Genomic DNA, 21,636 nt, shown 5'->3' with positions numbered 1-21,636 from the left:
TGGAGGGAGAGTGGCGCTTAGTTAAAGGGAAGAAGAGCAATTTTGGTGGGGGTAGACCAGATTGGGATATTCTAAGGAAGGAGATTGAGGTAATAAGGAGGGAAGTGTTAACCATTTTTATAACTGATTTTAGGGACAAATGGTGTGCAAGAGATTTATTCATAGAATTCAAAGAATTGGGTGTGATTGAAGAGATAGTGATTCCACCAAAAAGAGATTGGCGAGGACAACGATTCGGATTTGTTAGATTTATCAATGTGGAAGACGATAAGATGTTGGAGACTAAAATGGACAACGTTTGGCTTGAAGGAAACAAACTTAGTGCAAACATTTCAAGGATAAAAAGGAAGGATTTGAAAAAAAATCATAGCCCAGTTTTACCAAAGTTTCAAGACAAGAAAACAATAACAGAACCAGCAGAAAGACGTATGCCAAGGATTACCAAGGTTGGAGAAGGAGCAAGCACTTTGAAAACTTACGCAGAGGCCATCAGAGGAGGTGTAGCGAAGAATCCTGAGGAGGCAAAAGAGACTAGTCAATCGCTCATTTTCACAACCAACGAATCAGAGACTATGAGATTCAAAAAAGCCAAGGTTGGAGTTACTAGAAGAGTTGGGGATGCGTTTGCTGTAGTAGACAGTTTGTTGGAGGAAGGCATATTCACCATTGAGGTAACTGTTCTGGGCCCTAATTTGTGTCTTCTAGAGGAAAGTGCAGAAGGAGAACTGGAAACCTTGATGAAAGAAGGGGGAGAATGGATAAATTTCTGGTTCGCAGAACTCAGGAGTGGAAGCCAACAGATGTCGAATACGCTAGAGTAGCCTTTGTGTCCGTTTTTGGAGTACCCTGTTTTACCAGAAACGAAAGATTTATGAACATATTATTGGAAGATTTTGGAAAAATGATGAATCCCCAAATTCTAAAACAGAAGTGCAACAGAATGGATGTAATCAAACTTATGATCTATACAAACCATTTGGAACCCATTAGAAACAGAATCAGGACATTAATCGATGGTATCTGGTTCAATATTCTTATCATCGAAGAACCAACCTGGGAAAAAGGGGATCAAGTCGAAAATCGATCGTCGACCAGTTCTGATTCGGTCGGAGATTCTTCCTACTACCAGGACTCTCACGGCGGAGATGAGGATACACTGAGGCATCGTTCGGACCGGAGGTCAGAAGGGCATGGGGAAATGAACCGCGACATTAATGTTGATGTTGATAGGGGAGCGGATAATCTGCAAAACGGAGAAGAAGGAAGTCAGAAAAGCACCAAAGTTGCAGAAACAATTAATTGTGAGAAGCTTTTAGAGGATAAACTTTTGAGATCTTCAGATTCACAAAGTACAACAGACTCTATATCGGTGAAAACCCTGAGCAGGGTAGAGGAGGAGCACAGAGACGATTGTATGAAGAGAAAGTTAAATGATAGCATTGAAGTTGTGGGACCAGGTGGTTTATTCATTTTAAACAAACATTTGACTAATTCAACGCCCAGTTTTAATGAGGTGGCAGTGAGAGAGTGTTGCTACACGTTGGAGAAAGATAAAAGAGAGGGATTTTTGGAGGTTAGGAAAACGACAAGCAAGGAAGTTAACGCTATTACTAAAGATGTGGGCCATTTACCATTTCTAGTGGGCCAAGAAGAGGGCGTTGGGCAGAATGTTTTAGAAGAAGAAATTACATGCATGCAAGGGCGGTTTACAAATAACAAAAATAAATCCATAGCATCGAGAAAATTTGCAGTGCCTCTAAAGAAAGTGAATAAAAATATCAAAAAGAAGGAAAACAGTATCAAAGGAAAACAGAATCTATGTTTTGATGAACATTGTCAAAGGGTGAAAAATTGCAAAAAAGCGAGGAAGAAAATTAGGGAGGTATTGGATTTAGGGGATCAAGCGGAAAACTTCATATACCCAGTGGAGAATTGTTTTATAGAAGGGAAAGAACCTCTCTTGTTGGGAGCCTCTTCCCAATCCAACGAGAACAAGCTTTTTCTAAAGACAAATTATTTGTCAGGAGGTTTACCTTTAACCTGTGACTCAATCTCAAGTGATGATATCAAGAATTGTAACAAAAGAATATCCAATGGAGTGATGAACAAGGCGACGGAGGGGCTGTGGAACTCAATGGTTAGGTTGAGCATAAAGAATATTTCCGACAAATTTGATCCAATTTCAAAAATAAAGGAAATGGAACATAGAGATATCAAAGAGGAAGGGGTGTCAAAGGGGATCAACAATCAAGATTCTCCATGATTATTTTTTCTTTAAACTTAAGAGGAGGTGGAAGTAGGGTTAAGAGGAAGAGAATTGGTTATCACATCCAAAAAGGAGAAGTTGATGTTTGTTTTATTCAAGAGACAAAGCTAAGTGGAATAGAGTCGAATGTAGTCAAAGAAATGTGGGGAGATAATCTTGTGGAGTGGTCGCATTCAGATGCTATAGGGGCGTCGGGAGGCATTCTAACAATGTGGAAAAAGGATTTCTTCATCTTAAACTATAGTTTTAGAGGTGAAGGTTTCTTAGGCCTTTGTGTGGAAAAGGAAGGTAAAACTATTTACTTTGTCAATGTCTATGCCTCTTGTGATCTTATCACGAAAAAAAGGACTTGGGACAAGTTATGTGAGTTCAAAAACAAAAATTTGAAGGGCTCTTGGTGCATGGGTGGAGATTTTAATTCTATCACTTCTTTGGAAGAAAGAATTGGAATGTCCACTCATAGTTACAGGAGGGAGATAAGGTTTGTCAAAGAGTTCATTGAGGATATGGAGTTGGTGGATCTTCCTACAATAGAAGGCAAGTTTACTTGGTTTAAAAGTAATGGTAAGGCTATGAGTAGGATTGATAGGTTCCTACTTTCGGATTGCTTTGTTGAAGATTGGAAGGTGGAGGGTCAATATATTGGAGAGAGGGAGGTTTCCGACCATGTCCCTATTTGGTTGAAGGATAATAGAAAGAATTGGGGTCCTAAACCTTTTAAATTCAATAATATGTGGTTCAAACATGAGGATTTTGATGACTTTGTGGAGGAGGAGTGGAAAAAGATAGTGTATAAAGGAAGAGGTGATTATTGCTTGGCCGAAAAGTTGAAAACTCTCAAAAACCGAATAGCTTGGTGGAACAAAAACATTTACGGGTGGATAGACCTCAATATCAATAAGGATGGGAAAGAGTTGCACTCTTTAGATAACTTGTTTGTTCATTTTGCAGGTAACGCTCCGGATGATGTGATCTTGAAAAGGATGAAAGTGGCGGAGGACTTTTGGGACAACTTGAATAAAAGAGAAGGTATCCTTAGACTAAAGTCGAGACAACTTTGGTTATCCGAAGGAGATGATAACACTCGTTACTTTCACAACTCTTTAAAAGAAAGAAGAAGAAGAAATTCTATTTGCTCCATTGAAACATCGGGGGGTAGATTGGAAGAGGTAGAAGGAGTAAAAGAGTTCACTTTCAAGCATTTCGAAAACTTCTTCAAAGAAGAAATTCATTTTAGGCCGGAGCTTAGGGGGATCAACTTTAACTCTTTATCTACGGAAGACTCTTCGGATTTAGAGAAACCTTTTGAGGAAAACGAAGTGAAGGAAGCAATTCGGTCGTGTGATGGAAGCAAAAGTCCGGGGCCGGATGGTTTCTCTTTGGAGTTTTACAAAAGATATTGGTCTCTTCTAAAGGAAGATGTTATGAAGTGTTGCAATGATTTTTATCACAAAGGTACTCTTGTCAAATCCATAACTTCATCTTTTCTTGCCCTTATTCCTAAAAAGAAGAATCCGCAAGACTTGTTTGTATATCGGCCTATTTGTTTAGTGGGGAGTATTTATAAGATCATTGCAAAGTTGTTAGCGACAAGAATGAGGGGTGTAGTGGATAAGTTGGTTTCTTTCAATCAAATCGCATTTGTTCCGGGAAGAAGTATGATGGATGGGGTTCTAATGGTCAATGAAATTCTTGATTGGGCTAAAAAGAAGTAGAAAGGATGCTTATTACTTAAAGTGGACTTCGAAAAGGCATATGATTCTATCTCTTGGAATTATCTAAGATGGATATTGGAGAAGATGGGATTTGGTAAAAGATTGATGAAATGGATGGAAGCTAGCATTTTTACTAACTACATGTCCGTGTTGGTAAATGGAAGTGCAACAAAAGATTTCAAGGTTCAAAGAGGATTACGCCAAGGTGATCCCATTTCACCTTTCTTGTTTGTCCTTGCTATGGAAGGTTTAACCGCTCTAACCAAGAAATCGGTGTCGACGAGAGACTTTAAACCGTTCAAATATGGAATTGAGGACTATGTGGATATTCTACAATTTGCGAATGATACCATTATACTAGGAGAACCTACTTATGACAATCTTTGGAGCTTAAAAGTGATGTTGAGAGGATTTGAATTGGTTTCCGGATTGAAGATCAACTTCCACAAAAGCAACTTTTTTGGAACTCACATAGGAGATTGGTACTTCAAGTCGGCAACAACCTTCCTAGCTTGCAAAAAAGGATGCTTCCCGTTTAAATGCCTTGGAATTTGGGTGGGAGAAGGTGCTTACAAGAAAAAAGTGTGGAAAGAAGTGATTGACAACTTGAAATCAAGACTAAACAAGTGGAAGGGAAGAAGCATTTCCATAGGAGGAAGAGTGACCCTTATTAGCTCCGTTCTCAACGCTATCCCAATTTTCACTCTTTCATTCTATAAAGCTCCGAGTACAATTATCCAAGAGATAAGAAGTCTTCTTAGCAATTTCTTGTGGAGTGGGAATGTGAAAACAAGGTGCATTCATTGGGTTAAGTGGGAGAATATGTGCAAACCAAAAGGGAAAGGAGGTTTAGGCATTAGAGATGTCAGAGAAATGAACAAATCTCTTCTTCTTAAATGGAAGTGGAGAATCTTAAAGGAAGACAATGCAATATGGAGTAGATTTTTTCTTGTGAGATATCATAACCCGAAGATAAAAGTCCTTGCCTCTAGTAAGGATCTTCTAAATCGGGATGACTCTAAATGGTGGAGAGACATCGTTCTTAATGATTTCAAAGAAGAAGAGTCGGGTGAAGGGTTCACCGATTGGGTAAATTGTGAGTTCAAGAACGGTAATAACATTCTTTTTTGGCATAGTTGTTGGTTGACCGATCAACCGCTACGGGTTTCTTTTCCGCATTTGTTTGATCGAACAACCAATAAACTATGTGTGGTGGGTGACCTTGTCTCTTGGAACAACGGAGTCATTTTTTGGAACTTGGGAATCATCTTTGGGGCGGATGTCCCTATTTCCCCGGATTCAAATGCTTTTAACTCCACAACCTTCATCTTGGACATGGGTGTAGTTGAAGATCTAAGGGATTTACAAGCGCTACTTCAAGGTGTAGTGCCGGATAACTCGGGAATGGATGATTTCCATTGGAACCTCACCGCTAATGGAGACTTTAAGGTGTATAGTGTTTCACATTTGGTGTCTAATGCAAAGGAGCTAGCTTGGTCTCTTCCCACCATCACAATGTTGGATATTATTTGGAAGATTACCATACCGGCAAAAATCAAGATTTTCACTTGGAGATTCTTCATCGATAGACTTCCGCTAAAAGTTCAACTTGCAAATAGAGGTGTGTCTAATCTCACTTCCATAGATTGTATTTTTTGTTCAAATCATCCGGAATCCTTGGATCATCTTTTTTACCATTGTCATGTCACTAAGACGGTTTGGAATAGGATATACATGTGGTTGGGAGACGAAGTGAGGATCTCTTTAGAGGAATTCAAAAGCTTCGAAATCATTCAAGAAAAGGAGAAAAACACCAACACTAAAGCTATTCTAAACACAATATGGATAGCTCTAATTTGGTGTACTTGGAGGATGAGAAATACAATTATTTTTGATAATGGAATCTTTAGTTATGATGAGGTGATATCAAACATCATGTTTTTCTCTTGGAGATGGAGTTGTAATAGGGAACTTCATAGTAGGATATCTTATTATGATTGGTATAAATTACCATTACTTTGTAACAATACTTCCTAGTTTTTTCTCGATGTAAGGGTTGCACCCCTAGTGCGATATCTTATATTCAGTTGCTTATTAAAAAAAAGTAATTTGTTTTACTGGATGAAAGGTTATTATCATTGAATCACCACAAGAATTATGATTTTCGTTGTTTGATTAAGTAACTTGAGGTACAAGTTTGTGCACGGGCGAATCACTCTAAGAAAATAAGAATACTCTAATTACTCCATGAAAATAAGAATAATAGAGTAAGTTTGTGAGTTTAAGAAAGTGTAATGCATGTTTAGGAATCAACAGAAATTAAAACAAGTGAGATCAAGCTAATAAGATACCAAATTTGTATATTGACTAAAACATTTCCTTCTTTTCTTCTTTACCAATGTTACTCGGTCACTCTTTGTCCTTCCATGCAAATTTTTCTTACTTAGAGAAAGAATTCAAAATTTTCTCTAAATTTTCAAGTTTTTTAAAGAATATTTTCTTTTTTCTTCTTCAAATTTCTTCAACTTAGGAGCTTATTTTCTATTAGAGTTGTGAAACAATTTTTACAAATTTCTTCTCATCTTTTTATGTATGTAAATATCTTTATGAAAAAAAAATTATCTTTTTCTTTTTAGGAGAGACCAAAATTTAAAAAATTCTTTATTTTAAAGTTATCGTTGTAACTTAAAAAATAAATCTCAAAAAAGGTGTTTTGCTTTGACAACTTTAATTCAAAACATTTTTATTTGTCAGAAAACAAGAGAAATATGAAAATAGTGATTTGCTTTGACAACTTTAATACAACACATTTTTATTTGTTAGAAAACAAGAGAAATTTCAAAATAGTGTTTTGCTTTGACATCTTTAATACAGCACATTTTTATTTGTTAGAGCATACGTAATGCTAATATTAAACATATGCTAATATTAAACATATAAGTTAAATATGAATTATAATAAGTCATCATATATAAAATAATTCAATTCCCAAACTTTTTAACTTTAATAATCAACTTGGATTTTATTTTTTTAACAAAAGATTAAATCTACAAATACTTGCATCATTTGTGCTTATCACACCATGCCTCAAGTCACAATACTATTGCTTGTTATTATAAATGAAAGACATGCTACATACACTAGACACTTATTTTTCATGCCATTTTAAAATGCTAACAAACTTATCACAAATATGGTAGAGACAATTAAGGTTAGATATAGAGACTAATTGACTCTAATTTTCACTAATAAGTGGTCATTCCTTTTAGTTCAGAACTACACATATCAACTACTATTTCATTTCTTTCTAAACAACATATCCTTTAATCTTGCTTGAGAGCCTTCTTTTTTTTTAGTATGGTTCAATTTTTGTGTGATACCATATAAATTGTAAAATCAGCATAAAAATATTTTCAAATTATACAATAGTAGTCCAAAAAGATAAAAATAATCAGGCCGAGTTTATGGAGAAGGATTTATAGCCGACACATGTTTTAACCAAAATTAATTGGTCCGTATCATTAATTTATTTTTATTTTTAAATATCATGTTATATAGTATATTTATATTGAAATACATTGAATATATATATATATATATATATATATATATATATATATATATATATATATATATATATATATATATATATATATATATATATATATATATATATATATATATATATATATATATATATATATATATAATTTAGGGCTTTTATAAAAAATAATTACAATGAAAAAACATATATCAATACTTATTTTAAAACTTGTTATTTATTAAAATATTAGTAAATTTAAGAAAGAAAGACCTAATCCACAAACTAGATAGTTAACAAAAAAAAGTGGGGTTAATTAATATATTACAAAAATTTATTATCATTTTTAAGGTGCACAGACATATTTTATAAATAATATCAAGACATGTCAAAATGGTGAGTTCTAGAGTAACAAATATAAAATAATCGGTAAGGTCATACAATTATTTTGTGTAACTCCACGTACCATTTTTATGTTTCGTGGTTATTCTCTTGTGACCAAAATTGCTTTTTATGTTTTGTGGAGTATTATTCTCTTGTTGACCAAAATTGAATTGCTCCCACCTGTTCTATAAATTTTACAGGAGGGAATTGGGTTGTAAAATTCCTTACGAAATTCATTTAAAATAACAAAAGTTACAACATTCTCAATTTCAAAATAACCATCCTCAATTTGTTTACTAACTCCCTATAATCACATAACCTACACTCACAATAGAACAATAGAAGTACCAAGAAACCCGACAAGTTAACCTTACATAGAAGTGTTTTAGATAGAACTAGAAGTCTGTTTGGTTTAATTTTTTTCGAAAATTTCTTTAGCCACCTCCCTATGGGGGTCACCCCAGCGAAAAACCCAAATTACCCCTGCTTCGGAAATGAACTTCCGAAGCATTTTTTTTTTAAAAAAATTTCCACAATTCGGAAGTGCATCTCCGAAAACACCTCATGGGGGGTGTTTTCGGAGATGAACTTCCGAAAACACCTTTATTCAGATTTTGGGGGGTTTCGGAAATGAACTTCCAAATTATGCAGAAACTGTGTTTTTTTTTTTATGTTTTTCTTAACAGTCTCGTATTTTTAATTAAAGGAAACCGGGAAATAAAATAAGCGACATATAAACAGAAAAAACTAATATGATAAAAAAGTAATATATACAAGCCGATCCAAATCCAAATAAAAATAGTGTGCTAAAGATACAATCCGAAAACAAAAAATAAATAAACCCGACCACTATTGGGTGTGCCTAACCCTCTCTCCCTGGGACCTCCTCTGCCGCCTGTATGTCGCCGCACGGCCCGCATCAGTGACGATCATCTCCATCACGGCGACTGCCTCTGGACCGCCCTGATGAACGACACCTCGATCCAACGCGTCCCGCCCAAGCATCTCTATCCGCTGGCAGATCGACATGAGATCAATGGCGTGGTCATCCTCGGCCTGCTGGTTCTCCAGGTTCTCCTCGTGTGCTGGCCTAGGAGCGCCGGGAACGTCGGGTCTCAGCAGGGGATGTGACACCCGATAGAACCATGTGACGTATCCCTCCACACTGTGTCAGTCCTGTGTGACCCGAGTGCGACGGTACTCCTGCGATACCACATGATGCTGCCAGTCCTCCCATATGGCAGTAAGCTGCACTCGGGTCACTGTGTCGGGAGCAGCCTCAAAGGGTGACCTGGGTATCTGCTGCACGAATCCGAACTGACGCATGCACCGCTCAGGGAGATACCGGACCATGATGCCGGTCCCGCATGCCAACCAGCCTGAATATAAAGCAATGTCGTCAAAGGGGACAACTTGAGCGTAGTCGCTGAACGGCCTCCAGGTGACTTCGTCGTGCATCGTGCGGTCCAAGTATCCACGGTATGGTCCCACCGCATTGTTCCCCCTCTGGAGAAAGTATCTGGCGGCCCTGGGCATGGCGTCAACGTACGCAGGATCGATGTGGAAGCCGTGGATGCGGGAGAAGTAGGAGATGATCCAGCTCTGAAACAGAAACACGATAATGTATTATAAATAAATACGAAACATAAATAAATACGAAACAACTAAAATGAAACGTACCGTAAGTAGTGTGCAGGATTCGACTAACTGCCTCGTCCTCCAGTTGGAGGCCTCATTCAGCTTCTGGTAGAGGTATGCCAGAGTAGCTGCCCCCCAGTTCCACTGGTGAACGGTATCCAGGTCCATGAAGTAGCGGAGGTAGGTCACGTCGACGTACCTTGCACTCTTGTCCACAAAGCATGCAGCGCCTACCACATGCATGTACCAGCACCGGAGAGCGTAGCCGCGGTGATACTGTGTGAATAGATCGTCACCCGCCTCCTCGGCATCGGCCCGCCGCGTCCAGGTGGTGCTCGAAATAGCGGCTCAGTATGGTGAACCGGATATGAGGCCCATTTGTCGTGATGCACTCGAAGTCAGCAACTTCGGGATCCATACCCAAATAGAGCGCCATCCACTGACTGGCCTCGACCCTCTGGATCCGGGAGTGGGTCAACAGAGGCCCCCTGATGGGTAGGTGGAGAAGACACTGCACATCATGCAAGGTGATCGTCATCTCCCCAACCAGCAAGTGGAAAGAAGACGTCTCCTTGTGCCAGCGCTCCACAAATGCCCCCTGCATGCCGTGGCTGATGGTGGTGTACCCCGTCATGCAGAGCCCGCTAAGCCCTGAACCTCGCACCGCGTCGTTAAACCACTCAGCTGCTAGTTTAAACAGACTGAAAATCTTCTGGGTGTGGTTCACCATTTTCAAAGGATCTCTCTCCTGTTACAAAAAAAACAAATAAAAGCATATGTTAAATAGACCGTTAAGAAAATATCGAATAAACGTCTAAATTATAAACGGTTAAATTAAAAAAATACCTCTCCTCCCAGATCCGCCGAGCGACGTGGTCGCGGTAGGATATCAGCACGGAAGTGTCAAAGGGCCCTCCCGGGTAGCTGTCCACCTGCTCATCCTCCTCCCCGGATGGAGGGTCAACATCCGGTACCCCCTCCGGCTCGTGGTATGGCACTGCCACCTCCTCCTCCTGCTCCTCCTCCTCCTCCTCTCGCTGGCAGGAAGAAGATACCCGAGCCAGCCGACTCCTAGATCCAGATGAAGAGGTACCCTCTCCCACGTCCACGGGAACTTGCACACGTCGTCCCCGGCCCTGCCCCCGTCCCTGTGTCGACGCCAGCTGCGCCGCCGCCCGCTCGCGTCTAGCCGACGCAGTCTGAGTCTCTCTACCCTGTCTGATGCGTGCTAGTTGGTTGCCTGACATGTTCCTGTAAACAATTGAAATCGCTTAATATGCGAGACAAAAGAAAAAACTAAAAAAATTGCACTTCTGATACAATTCGGAAGTTCATTTCCGAAACTGGGATGGAGGTGTTTTCGGAAATGAACTTCCGAAACACCCCTGCGCAGAACTTCTCTGCAACCTCCAATGGAAGACCCCAAAATCAAACTTCAAAACAACCCATTATGCTTTTAAACAACCTAAATACTACTAACAACCTACCCCTATATCATTTATGCAATTGAAAACAACCCTAACATGCATTTGAAATATGGATCTAACAAATATAAAACTTACAAATTGAGTGATTGGAGGGCTTTTGAATGTAGTATAGCAAGGTGATTGGAGCCTTTGATGCAGCCTTGGAAGTGGGTTTGCAGAAAATCTCAGAGGAGTTAAGTTTGATATTGGTTTAGGGTAAATGATTTGGGGGGAGGGGGGCTGTTTTGCTTAATCTGCAAAACGCGCAATATTTCGGAAATGAACTTCCGAAATGGTGTTTTCGGAAATGCATTTCCGAAAGAAGTCAAATTTAAAAAAAAAAAGGCGCTTTCGGAGATGCTTCTCCGAAAACACCTTTTTCTTGCATTTCGGAAATGCATTTCCGAAGTCAGGGGTAGTTTGGGTTTTTCACCAGAGGTGGACTAGAAGGTTGGGAGGTGGCCAAAGAAATTTTCTTTTTTTCAACAAAAACAAAAACGTGGTCCAAGCAGTGCACCCCTCCAATTTTGTCTAAATATGAATATTGAAATCTTAAACAAACTTCTTGTTAACTATCTATAATCTCAATCAACTCTCAATACTCTATATGCATTCTTGAATGAATAACAATTGAGAATCATATCGCTCCATACTCAGTTAAGACTAATAACCCTGAAGATTAAATAAATTAAACAAATTGAGGAAACTCAAATGAGGCAAAAGCAAAACCTCAGTAACATACCTGAGATGGAATTTTGTGTTGAATTGTAAATCTTCAAGTTGAACCATAGTGGTTTAAAAGGGCGATCCGTCAATGGCTCTAGCTTAAACGGCTGTTAGGGAATTCGTCAAACAACTGTGAGGGAGATTTGTAAAAAAAATTCACATACAGGAGGTGATTCATCAAATGGCTGTGGGGAAGTTTTGCGAACTTTATTTTTAAACTTTATTTTCAATTGTACGGGGAATAAAATATTTTCTGCGGTATTCAATGTTTTAAAAATTGGACCGAATATTAAACAGGTGAGGGTACTGGGCTGGGTCACTGGTTTATTGGTCGAACCACTAGGTCATTGGTCAAACCGCATGACTAAACCGAATAACTCGGTTGAATAGACCGGTCGTTATAACAAAATTATTTAAGTATAAAATATGTTGAACAAGATGATTCAGTCTACAATATATAATCGGCACTTAAGTTTTTTAAAAATATCATATCATAAATAAATTTACAAGTTCATAATTTAAATTCAAATGTTAAACATAGGTATCACACATAACAAAATACTACAAAATTACAAAGTATATTTGCAAACAAAATTTAATCGCAACATAATCTAATTGAATAAATTATAATAAAATAACTTTATTGTCTACTAAATTTAATTTTAAGGAAGAAAAAATTGTTCCAATGTTGGTATCTCCTTCTTCAATATCAAAATCATCTGCAACAAAATCAACCGTATCTGAAACATCTTTATTTTTATTTTCTATTTTTTTCTTTAATTTTATATTTTAATTTTTTATTAAAATAATCAAAATGTTGTTGTTTTAAATTTTTTAAATTAAAAATGCATTTAAACCACCGGTTCTGGAAAACCGCCGGTTTTTCCGGTTATACCGGTTCACACCGATTCAATGACATATCTGATCCTGCAATTGAACCAGACCGGTTACCTGGCCGGTTCAACCGGTCCGGTCCGATTTTTTAAACACTGGCGGTATATGTTAGCGTCAGTTTAGCGTAACGCTACTATTTAATAAATAAAATATTAAATCATTTTAGGCGGAGAATGACTCTAGCGTCGGTCACAGCCGACACATATAATTTAATCAATAAATAAAAAAATAAAAAATAACCTATTTCAGTAGTATGTAGTATCGACCAATAGTGACACTAACATTAATAAATAAACTAGTAACAAACCCGTGCATTCGCACGGGTTCTAGTATGTTATATGCAATGATTGAAGATCGCATTTGTTAATTAAAAAAGATAATTAGCATTAATAATTAACAATAATAGTAGAAAAATGACAACAAAATAAAATTGTGGAAAGTGATTTAAAAATTAAAAAGGTGGATGTCAAAAAATAATAATATTCCATGTGGGCCAAATATAGTTGATGTCAAAGTTTTTTTTAAATAGTTATTGAATAAATTGTAAAACCATAATTACATTTATTTAATTAATTGTGAAAATATAGAATGAAAGTCCAAGATGAGATTTGTGCAGGCCGAACCAAACAATAAGCGATGCTTGTAAAATAAGGTCCACCGAACTTTGGTTTTGCATTAGAAGAAACATGAAGTAGAATAACGTGTACTTAATATTGTAAACCACAATTTCATTTAAGTGGTAAGGAGTTACTACAACAAATACAAATCTCAAGAAGAACTTGGAAGTTGTAGGCAGTAGCTATGTTGGAACCAAGGAGATAATTAGACACGCAAGTTAATTGGTAGCAGTACTTTTTTGTAATAAAACAAATGAATAATAAAAAATCAGAACAATTTACTTACTAAAATATTATTAAGCATAAAATAAAAAATGCTCAATAATATTAGAGTATCATATTTAGTATTGTTTAACAACTAAAATGTATTATTAGAAAGAGAAACTAAAAGAGAGTTAAAGCGTATGGAAAGTACCTGTGAGGATGCACAAGTACTGATTTATTACGCGCATTTGTACATAAATTAAAAAATTAATAAAACAAAAATATTTTGTTTTGACATCGTTTATAAAAATATTTAAATTAGTATATTTTTTTCTCGTATTTTAATATAATTTATAAAACTATTTGAATCAGTAATACATTTTCCGATAAATAAATATAATACTGTTTATTAAAATATTTGGTCCATATTCAACTGTGTTTTAAAATTTTCCAATTCATATAAATGATTTGAATGGTTGGAATATAAAATTATTTTTTGAAACTTAAATATTAAATTGTTTTAATATAACTATTGGTGAAATTCAATGTCAGATAAATGTTGCCAATAATGTAAAATTTGTTTCAGATATATATTTTATAAAATTAAGCACATTATTAATAATATTAAAATAATTAAATAATATTTAAATATATTTTAAAAATATTTCAAAACATGTTAAAATATTCTAACACATTTTTTAACTATTTCTCAATTTAAATGTTTTTAAATATTTCAAAGAGTCTCAAATAATATATGACATAATAATCATTTAAAAAGTAATATTCAAAAAATTAGTTAATAATTATCTCATATTTAAAATAATCAATCACACTTAAAAATATATTTAAATATCATTTAAAATATTTAAACACATTTTAAGATATTCAATCAAATTTGAAAAGTATACTTGTATATTTTAAAAAACTTCTTATCAAAACAAAACTCAACACAATTTTTTTCAAAACAAAATATATATTTTTTTGATAATATTTTATTTAGACTATTTTAAAGAGCGCACATTTAGTTGATATTGTTTTATTTAGACTGTTTTTTAAGTAAACATGTAAATAATAATAACACTAATCTTGGATTCAAAAATAGACCTCTTTTTCTTCCTTTTTTGGCTCTTAATGCATTGCATTCCTATTTACTTTGTCTAACAAAAAGTGCAAAGTAGGCAAAGCCACTACTATATTGGACATTGGAATGTGACAAGAATAATAACCAAATGACCACCAAATGTTTTGAACAAACTTTAGATTCAATACACATGAGTTTTTATACTTTTCAGCACTGTGAACTTTTCTGTTATCTTTCTATCCTCTACACTGTATAATACTGAATATAACATATTACAATACAAATTTTGTCACTTATTTACTGTGAAAATTGAGGGGAAAAGGAGCATATAAGAAGAAATCTACAGTATAAATTGTTTTATTTATTAGTAACATATATAAAACAAAGTGTTGTGTACTATATCAAATTCTCATGAATCTCTTTAGTATGTATGTATGCTCTGTTAGCAGCCCATTAGGCTTGAATTGTCTACTCCCACAACTCATGCTTTGTCGGGTTAGGTCGGATCAACATTCGAGGATCAACGGTCAAGCTTTGACTTCGTATCTGACATTTTAAGGACTTCTGTAACTGAAAACGATGATTCAACAGAATAGCCTTCGTTGCTGCAGGAATAATAGAGCTGCATATCATCCTTTTACGTTAATCTGAATCAGCCCCCAACACAGAGCTAATAATCCAACAATACATACGCTAGGGGCCGTATCCATTTCAAAGAACACAACTTGTATTTTCCCGTATAACTCAGAGCTGGTATTGTGTTGTTCCATGCATTCCTTGACGCTTTCCACAACCTTCTTTCGGATAAGCTGCAAATCAATGGTGTTACATAAGGATATATATAAACTCAGTTGAAGTTTAAGAGGAAATTAAGAGCCAAGAGTCTTGATGCAAAAAATATTCATGCTTACTACCTGCCTCCTAAGAACTACCAAACTCTTTGTATGCATGAGGAACTCTGGAAGGACTCCATTTGAAGGAGGAAGACCAAGGAGACCACAAATCAAAGTCTACAAACTCGCCATGGAGATAATTACGTCAAGCAACTTTATCTGAAACATGGAATAACGTAAATCCATATTCTAGGAAGAAAGCAAAATAACATACCATTATTCCAAGTAGAAAACATCATAATGGTTGGCAGATGGTATATGACATATGATCCATGCAGCTTTACAAAAAAAAATGTTAATATATACTTGCAAACAACTATTACAGTAAAGGTCTAAATTGGTGATTGAAAATAATAGTGATCAATTTGATCTTTCATTCTTCAAAATGGAACAAATTTGAGAGACCCTATAATATACTCAATCAATAACATCAGCATCCTCTTGGAAAGAGTAGGAAAAAGAGACCTTAAATTTCTTTTTTCACATACCCTTAGTGAATATCGACATGCTTCTGTATCGACATCAAGTATGGAGACAACATTCTCTACAGCTGCAGCAAGGTATCTTCCTAACCATTATTGAAATCTTATTTGTGAATATCCAGCCAACATAGCATAATTATATGAGGTGTTATAAAAAAATAGTCATTTTCCAGTTATATCACAAGTTTAACACTATGAGCAACAATCCAATTAATTCCCTGTGGATTTATAAAGACTTTTTGAGGCCCTCAATAGACCCCCATTATGAACAAACGACAAAAAAATCATGCATGATTTTAACAATCTGCAATAAAAGCACCAAATACATATTACTTTCACAAATAGCAAGCAATTTTAAGAAAGCATACCTGTTGAATTTTAGGGAGCACTTTGTGTAGAACACCTTTATATTCACACATCAGCTTCACCTGCAAATAACAATTAAAAAAAGACTATTTACAATCAGATATGAAAAGCAGAAACATATTAAAAATAACAAAAACAATCCAGTAAAAATATCATCACCGATTATAGATTCATACCAGAAGGAATGTCCTTTTGCAAATTGGAAGCCATGAGCGAACAAATCTAAATAACTGAAAAATAAACAAAATATAACTGAAAAATAAACAAAATCGCATAGCAATAATAATTAGGTTATTAACTATACAAAAATTCACAAAAAATTCACCGATTCAGATTAAAAGAATCATTGATTACAACCAACAAAACTAAGATTGAAAAAAAAGAAATTAAGAGAAATCAAAATAACGAAGAAGATTGAAGAAGATGAAAACCTGAATCTGAAGTGCCATAAAGAAGAGACAAAAAATTTTTAAATCTGAGAGAATGGAGAAGGGGTTGCATTGAAGGGAGAAGGAACTGTGGTGGCGGCTAGGGTTGGGGGAGGTGAAGATGAAGAGAGACGACCAGAGAAGGAAAATAGTAACAGATGGAGAGAAGGAAAGAAAAGAAGAAAGAGAATTGAGGTTTGCGTGTGGGTGTGGGTTTTGGGAAGAGAGATAATCCGTTTCAAAATTTATTTTTCAAAAATTAAGTGCCCTTTGAATAAACCAAAAAAAAGACTTTTTTTGCCCCAAAAATATTAGTTTAGACTAAGATAATCAAAGGTTATTTTGGTGAAATCCAGAACAGTAAATTTTCTTATATTATAGATTTGAGAGACCCTATAATATACTCAATCAATAACATCAGCATCCTCTTGGAAAGAGTAGGAAAAAGAGACCTTAAATTTCTTTTTTCACATACCCTTAGTGAATATCGACATGCTTCTGTATCGACATCAAGTATGGAGACAACATTCTCTACAGCTGCAGCAAGGTATCTTCCTAACCATTATTGAAATCTTATTTGTGAATATCCAGCCAACATAGCATAATTATATGAGGTGTTATAAAAAAATAGTCATTTTCCAGTTATATCACAAGTTTAACACTATGAGCAACAATCCAATTAATTCCCTGTGGATTTATAAAGACTTTTTGAGGCCCTCAATAGACCCCCATTATGAACAAACGACAAAAAAATCATGCATGATTTTAACAATCTGCAATAAAAGCACCAAATACATATTACTTTCACAAATAGCAAGCAATTTTAAGAAAGCATACCTGTTGAATTTTAGGGAGCACTTTGTGTAGAACACCTTTATATTCACACATCAGCTTCACCTGCAAATAACAATTAAAAAAAGACTATTTACAATCAGATATGAAAAGCAGAAACATATTAAAAATAACAAAAACAATCCAGTAAAAATATCATCACCGATTATAGATTCATACCAGAAGGAATGTCCTTTTGCAAATTGGAAGCCATGAGCGAACAAATCTAAATAACTGAAAAATAAACAAAATATAACTGAAAAATAAACAAAATCGCATAGCAATAATAATTAGGTTATTAACTATACAAAAATTCACAAAAAATTCACCGATTCAGATTAAAAGAATCATTGATTACAACCAACAAAACTAAGATTGAAAAAAAAGAAATTAAGAGAAATCAAAATAACGAAGAAGATTGAAGAAGATGAAAACCTGAATCTGAAGTGCCATAAAGAAGAGACAAAAAATTTTTAAATCTGAGAGAATGGAGAAGGGGTTGCATTGAAGGGAGAAGGAACTGTGGTGGCGGCTAGGGTTGGGGGAGGTGAAGATGAAGAGAGACGACCAGAGAAGGAAAATAGTAACAGATGGAGAGAAGGAAAGAAAAGAAGAAAGAGAATTGAGGTTTGCGTGTGGGTGTGGGTTTTGGGAAGAGAGATAATCCGTTTCAAAATTTATTTTTCAAAAATTAAGTGCCCTTTGAATAAACCAAAAAAAAGACTTTTTTTGCCCCAAAAATATTAGTTTAGACTAAGATAATCAAAGGTTATTTTGGTGAAATCCAGAACAGTAAATTTTCTTATATTATAGATTTGAGAGACCCTATAATATACTCAATCAATAACATCAGCATCCTCTTGGAAAGAGTAGGAAAAAGAGACCTTAAATTTCTTTTTTCACATACCCTTAGTGAATATCGACATGCTTCTGTATCGACATCAAGTATGGAGACAACATTCTCTACAGCTGCAGCAAGGTATCTTCCTAACCATTATTGAAATCTTATTTGTGAATATCCAGCCAACATAGCATAATTATATGAGGTGTTATAAAAAAATAGTCATTTTCCAGTTATATCACAAGTTTAACACTATGAGCAACAATCCAATTAATTCCCTGTGGATTTATAAAGACTTTTTGAGGCCCTCAATAGACCCCCATTATGAACAAACGACAAAAAAATCATGCATGATTTTAACAATCTGCAATAAAAGCACCAAATACATATTACTTTCACAAATAGCAAGCAATTTTAAGAAAGCATACCTGTTGAATTTTAGGGAGCACTTTGTGTAGAACACCTTTATATTCACACATCAGCTTCACCTGCAAATAACAATTAAAAAAAGACTATTTACAATCAGATATGAAAAGCAGAAACATATTAAAAATAACAAAAACAATCCAGTAAAAATATCATCACCGATTATAGATTCATACCAGAAGGAATGTCCTTTTGCAAATTGGAAGCCATGAGCGAACAAATCTAAATAACTGAAAAATAAACAAAATATAACTGAAAAATAAACAAAATCGCATAGCAATAATAATTAGGTTATTAACTATACAAAAATTCACAAAAAATTCACCGATTCAGATTAAAAGAATCATTGATTACAACCAACAAAACTAAGATTGAAAAAAAAGAAATTAAGAGAAATCAAAATAACGAAGAAGATTGAAGAAGATGAAAACCTGAATCTGAAGTGCCATAAAGAAGAGACAAAAAATTTTTAAATCTGAGAGAATGGAGAAGGGGTTGCATTGAAGGGAGAAGGAACTGTGGTGGCGGCTAGGGTTGGGGGAGGTGAAGATGAAGAGAGACGACCAGAGAAGGAAAATAGTAACAGATGGAGAGAAGGAAAGAAAAGAAGAAAGAGAATTGAGGTTTGCGTGTGGGTGTGGGTTTTGGGAAGAGAGATAATCCGTTTCAAAATTTATTTTTCAAAAATTAAGTGCCCTTTGAATAAACCAAAAAAAAGACTTTTTTTGCCCCAAAAATATTAGTTTAGACTAAGATAATCAAAGGTTATTTTGGTGAAATCCAGAACAGTAAATTTTCTTATATTATAGATTTGAGAGACCCTATAATATACTCAATCAATAACATCAGCATCCTCTTGGAAAGAGTAGGAAAAAGAGACCTTAAATTTCTTTTTTCACATACCCTTAGTGAATATCGACATGCTTCTGTATCGACATCAAGTATGGAGACAACATTCTCTACAGCTGCAGCAAGGTATCTTCCTAACCATTATTGAAATCTTATTTGTGAATATCCAGCCAACATAGCATAATTATATGAGGTGTTATAAAAAAATAGTCATTTTCCAGTTATATCACAAGTTTAACACTATGAGCAACAATCCAATTAATTCCCTGTGGATTTATAAAGACTTTTTGAGGCCCTCAATAGACCCCCATTATGAACAAACGACAAAAAAATCATGCATGATTTTAACAATCTGCAATAAAAGCACCAAATACATATTACTTTCACAAATAGCAAGCAATTTTAAGAAAGCATACCTGTTGAATTTTAGGGAGCACTTTGTGTAGAACACCTTTATATTCACACATCAGCTTCACCTGCAAATAACAATTAAAAAAAGACTATTTACAATCAGATATGAAAAGCAGAAACATATTAAAAATAACAAAAACAATCCAGTAAAAATATCATCACCGATTATAGATTCATACCAGAAGGAATGTCCTTTTGCAAATTGGAAGCCATGAGCGAACAAATCTAAATAACTGAAAAATAAACAAAATATAACTGAAAAATAAACAAAATCGCATAGCAATAATAATTAGGTTATTAACTATACAAAAATTCACAAAAAATTCACCGATTCAGATTAAAAGAATCATTGATTACAACCAACAAAACTAAGATTGAAAAAAAAGAAATTAAGAGAAATCAAAATAACGAAGAAGATTGAAGAAGATGAAAACCTGAATCTGAAGTGCCATAAAGAAGAGACAAAAAATTTTTAAATCTGAGAGAATGGAGAAGGGGTTGCATTGAAGGGAGAAGGAACTGTGGTGGCGGCTAGGGTTGGGGGAGGTGAAGATGAAGAGAGACGACCAGAGAAGGAAAATAGTAACAGATGGAGAGAAGGAAAGAAAAGAAGAAAGAGAATTGAGGTTTGCGTGTGGGTGTGGGTTTTGGGAAGAGAGATAATCCGTTTCAAAATTTATTTTTCAAAAATTAAGTGCCCTTTGAATAAACCAAAAAAAAGACTTTTTTTGCCCCAAAAATATTAGTTTAGACTAAGATAATCAAAGGTTATTTTGGTGAAATCCAGAACAGTAAATTTTCTTATATTATAGATTACAGTAAAAAAATATGATATCTAATAATGAAGAGTATAATTTAATATAAGATTGAAACTCTTTAACACAAAAATAAAACAAATTTATTAAATTTTATAATATTTAAATATTTATCAATAATATTTCTAAAAAATATTTAAAACATCAAACAAATTATATATTATAAGCCATTTACGTTATACACAACCCATTATATTTTAATATGTATCAATATATTTCATCTTAATTAATATATTATATACAATATATTAAAAAAAATACTGTTAAATACACAAATATTTCGTATATGCTTAAAAATAGTAATAAAATATATTAAGTAATAAAATATTTGAATATCAATATACTTGTATTTTTAAAGGTGAATTCTTATCTATCCAACTTAAAAAGTTGGGTAAGATTACCTCCTTTGTAAAAATTTTTTTAAAAAAAAATATCTGTAGTATTTTAATAAATAATTAAATATGTTAAATAAGATGGAATCATATGATTGATTAGAGATACTCTACCCAACTTATTGTGATGGTAGAGAAGTTGTTCCCATTTTTAAATATGTAGTAGTAAAATATTTAAGTATCAATATTTTTTTTTAATATTTGAGTATCAATATTTTTTAAAATATTTAGTAATAAAATATTTGAGTACCAATATATTTTTAAAAAAATTAGAGCTATGAATAACAAAAATTGTTATACTTAAAATATTTAAAATTTATAAAGTATATTTAATTTTATAATTTAATGTTATTAAATCAAAAATTAAAAC

At 34.3% G+C, this 21,636-nt stretch overlaps 4 long non-coding RNA genes across 4 annotated transcripts; all 4 read right to left on the bottom strand.

The window, feature by feature from the left end:
- Positions 1–14,816: 14,816 nt before the first annotated feature.
- On the bottom strand, positions 14,817–16,926 carry LOC131655729 (uncharacterized). Its single transcript, XR_009299866.1, has 5 exons — positions 16,705–16,926; positions 16,450–16,503; positions 15,914–16,335; positions 15,447–15,584; positions 14,817–15,341 (listed from the first exon to the last, which is right to left on the bottom strand). It is a non-coding gene; the product is annotated as an uncharacterized LOC131655729 (long non-coding RNA).
- A 174-nt stretch (positions 16,927–17,100) lies between these two features.
- LOC131655728 (uncharacterized) lies at positions 17,101–18,189 on the bottom strand. Its single transcript, XR_009299865.1, has 3 exons — positions 17,968–18,189; positions 17,713–17,766; positions 17,101–17,598 (listed from the first exon to the last, which is right to left on the bottom strand). It is a non-coding gene; the product is annotated as an uncharacterized LOC131655728 (long non-coding RNA).
- A 174-nt stretch (positions 18,190–18,363) lies between these two features.
- On the bottom strand, positions 18,364–19,452 carry LOC131655727 (uncharacterized). The gene is made up of 3 exons (XR_009299864.1): positions 19,231–19,452; positions 18,976–19,029; positions 18,364–18,861 (listed from the first exon to the last, which is right to left on the bottom strand). It is a non-coding gene; the product is annotated as an uncharacterized LOC131655727 (long non-coding RNA).
- Positions 19,453–19,626: 174 nt separating this feature from the next.
- Positions 19,627–20,715, bottom strand: LOC131655726 (uncharacterized). The gene is made up of 3 exons (XR_009299863.1): positions 20,494–20,715; positions 20,239–20,292; positions 19,627–20,124 (listed from the first exon to the last, which is right to left on the bottom strand). It is a non-coding gene; the product is annotated as an uncharacterized LOC131655726 (long non-coding RNA).
- Between the last annotated feature and the right edge of the window lie 921 nt (positions 20,716–21,636).

The sequence above is a fragment of the Vicia villosa genome, linkage group LG3, assembly GCF_029867415.1.
Source record: "Vicia villosa cultivar HV-30 ecotype Madison, WI linkage group LG3, Vvil1.0, whole genome shotgun sequence".
Taxonomy (NCBI): domain Eukaryota; kingdom Viridiplantae; phylum Streptophyta; class Magnoliopsida; order Fabales; family Fabaceae; genus Vicia; species Vicia villosa.
This window is presented reverse-complemented; position numbering and strand designations above follow the sequence as displayed.